This window comes from Vicugna pacos, chromosome 25 (genome assembly GCF_048564905.1).
Source record: "Vicugna pacos chromosome 25, VicPac4, whole genome shotgun sequence".
NCBI classification, from domain to species: Eukaryota; Metazoa; Chordata; class Mammalia; order Artiodactyla; family Camelidae; genus Vicugna; species Vicugna pacos.
The window spans coordinates 6,631,187-6,634,630 of NC_133011.1; the positions used below are offsets into that span (position 1 = coordinate 6,631,187).

The following is a 3,444-nucleotide window of genomic DNA, read 5'->3' on the forward strand; positions in this document are numbered from 1 at the left end:
GATCTTGGCTGAATAAGGTCTTTAATATACTCCACTTTACCTTGTAGCAATTATCACTCTTTGCCTAATGAGTAAAGTAGAGGCAAAGGTTAAACTTTACACTTTACCCATGGCTGATAACACAAAGGGGAGACATCCACCATGTAAACACAAATAAATATTAAACTAAGTAATGTTTATGTAGAAATCAGAAATGTAAGTACTACATTTATAGGAAAAACTAACATCTAGTATTATATTCATTTTTATGCCAAATTACATTTTTCTTCTTATTTTATAATTTATACAAATTGCTGGATTATGGATTTGTCTTTCCCCTCCCACCCCACCCCACCCCAGGTGAGGGTGCCTAGCAGTTTCTGCTCTTTCCTATGTGTACTGGGAGGGGGATGGTATAATATAAATATATACTGAAAAATCTAGGTCAGTTCAGAATTGGCAAATAATGGTCCCCAGGAAAGTTTGACTCCTCCACTCCTGCCTTTCTCCTTTTAAGAAAACAAGATTCAGGAATAATGCTCGTAAAGCAGGGGTTCTTTGCTCGAAATAAGTCAGTCCTCAGCCTCTTGGAAGAATTCAATGAACAAAATGTAGTTGAAAGATAAAAGTGAGTCCACTAAGGAATCAAAGCAGAATACAATCTGAGAATCAGGCACAATTAATTTCAAGCCATTTCTAGATCCCTTGATCGGTTAGATTAAGACGATTAAAAATGTCTTAACATCACAGGTATTTGTTATAAACCTCAGGAATGACTTCCTGAGTCTGGGAATAAGCAGAAGGCTGGAGTCTACCTGATCACAGTGGGAGGTAAGGCTTCTTTTCCCAAGGCTTGTTTTGTGAAGACAATGACAGCTCAGAGATTCCATCATTTCTGAGAAGGGGGTCATCTCCAATTTCTTTGTCTCCCCACTGCACAGTTTAGTTTATAGGACCAGTATAAGCTCGATAAATATTTGGTATTAATGGCTTGGAGAGTGGCGAGAGTCCAAGAGGTTTCTCTGACTTGGGAATAGGGGTGCCTATTACCTAAGACTGGAGCAAGGAAATGTACCTTGTCTCAATAGAAATAAAAACCCAGACCTTCCAAAGGTAGCCCGGAAGGAAAATCTCTTGGAAATTGGGACTAGCTGGGCCACATGCCACCAACTCTGTTCTCCTGAGATTCATCTTCATTCGGGGGCAGGGTTGCACAGTCTTGGCACTATAGACATTTTGAACTGTATAATTCTTTGTCGTGGGGATTGTTCTGTGCATTGCAGGATGTTTGGCAGTACACCTGGTCTAACCAATAAATGCCTGTAGCATCCTCACCCCACCCCCACCAACCACTACCAACAGTTGTGACAATCAAAAATGCCTCCAGATGTTGCCAAATGTCATCTCGGAGGCAAAACCACTCCAAGATAAAACTGCTAATTTCAAGTCTTTCCTTGATTATCTCTGGCCTCAGGAGAAAATTGTTTACTCTTTTATAACTTCCCAACTGTGCCTTGCTTCTGGGGTCTAACAAAGAGAAAACAAATTCAGGGAGGAGCATGCATCTGAAGAATCTCATTTACCACGTGGGATCTAATCAAATTTATAAGCTTTTGCACAACAAAGGAAACCATAAGCAAAATGAAAAGACAACCTATGAATTGGGAGAAAATACTTGCAAACAATGCGACTGACAAGGGCTTGAGTTCCAGAATATGCAAGCAGCTCATACAACTCAATAACAAACAACAGCAGAAATCCATCCGAGAAAATGAACAGAAGATCGTCATAAGACATTTCTCCAAAGGAGATGTACAGATGGCCAGCAGGCACATGAAAAGATGCCCCACATCGCTAACTGTTAGAGAAATGCAAGTCAAAACTACAATGAGGTATCATCTCACACTGGTCAGAATGGCCATCATTAAAAAGTGCAAGAACAACTCTTTCTCTTCCGGTCCCAGGGGCTTCGGGATCTGCCAGCCCCGATGGGAGACAGGCCAAGTTGAAGAACCACACCGCATAAAACCAGTCCCAAAAATGGCAAGGAAATGGCATCAAAAAAGCCCCGATCACAACGATATGAATCTCCTAAGGGGGTGGACCCCAAGTTCCCGAGGAACTTGCGCTTTGCCAAGGAGCACAGCAAGAAGGGCCTGAAGAGGAAGCAGGCCGACAACGCCAAGGCCACGAGCGCACGTGTGAGGCTGTCAAGGCTCTTGGAAAGCCCAAGGAGCTCAAGCCCACGATCCCAAAGGGCGACAGTCGCGCGCTCAGTCCACTTGCCTGCATTGCTCACCCCAAGCTCGGGAAACGTGCCTACATCGCTAGGGGTCTCAGGCTCTGCCAGCCCAAGGCCAAGGCCAAGGCTCAGACCAAGGCTCCGGCTCCAGCTCAGGCTCCCAAAGGTACACAGGCCCCCACGAAAGTCCAGAGTAGAGGCCTTTATCTGTCGCTGTGAAGATAGAAGGACTGGTGTGACCCCTGGGCTGCTGTCTGCACGGGGCTCATGACCTCCTGTGCTGTTTGTACAAACAAACCTGAGGCAGGGAAAGAAAAAAAAAGTGCACAGATAATAAATGTTGGAGACGGTGTGGAGAATAGAGAGCCCTCCTGCACTGCTGGTAGGAATGTACATTGGTGCAGCCACTGTGGAGGACAGTATGGAGGGTCCTAAAAAACCAAAAATGGAGAAAATATGATCCAGCAATCCCATTCCTGGGCATATATCCAGAGAAAACTCTAATTCAAAAAGATAATGCACCCCAATGTTTATAGCAGCCAAGAAACGGAAGCAACTTAAATGTCCATCAACAGATGACTGGATAAAGAAGATGTGGTATGTATGTACATATGTATGTATGTGTACGTGTACACACACACACACACACACACACACACACTGGAATATTACTCAGCCATAAAAAGGAATGAAATAATGCTGTTTGCAGCAACACGGATGGACTTAGAGATTATCATACTAAATGAAGTAACTCAGACAAAGACAAATACCATATGATATCACTTATGTGTGGAACTTTTTAAATGACACAAATGAACTTATTTACAAAACAGAAACAGACTCACAAACATAGAAAATAAACTTATGATTACCCAAGGGGAAAAGGTGGGGGGAGGGATAAACTGGGAGCTTGGGATTAGCAGATACAAACTATTATGTATAAAATAAACAACAAGGAAGATCCTACTGTGTAAGCACAGGGAACTATATTCAATATCTTATAATAACCTGTAATGAAAAAGAACGTATATATGTATAACTGAATCACTGTGCCATACACTAGAAACTAATGCAACACTGTAAATCAACTATACTTCAATTTAAAATTTTCAAGTTAAAAAATAAAAAATAAAAGAATCTAGTTTACAATCTGTGGCTGACAAAAGCACAGAGAAACACAACATTCTGAGATTTCTTCCTACTGCCTGGTTGATTCCTCTTGA

The 3,444-nt window shown here is 42.1% G+C and overlaps 1 pseudogene; it reads left to right on the forward strand.

Moving 5' to 3' along the window:
- Positions 1-1,820: 1,820 nt before the first annotated feature.
- On the forward strand, positions 1,821-2,440 carry LOC140689149 (large ribosomal subunit protein eL29 pseudogene; annotated as a pseudogene).
- The last annotated feature ends 1,004 nt before the right edge of the window (positions 2,441-3,444 follow it).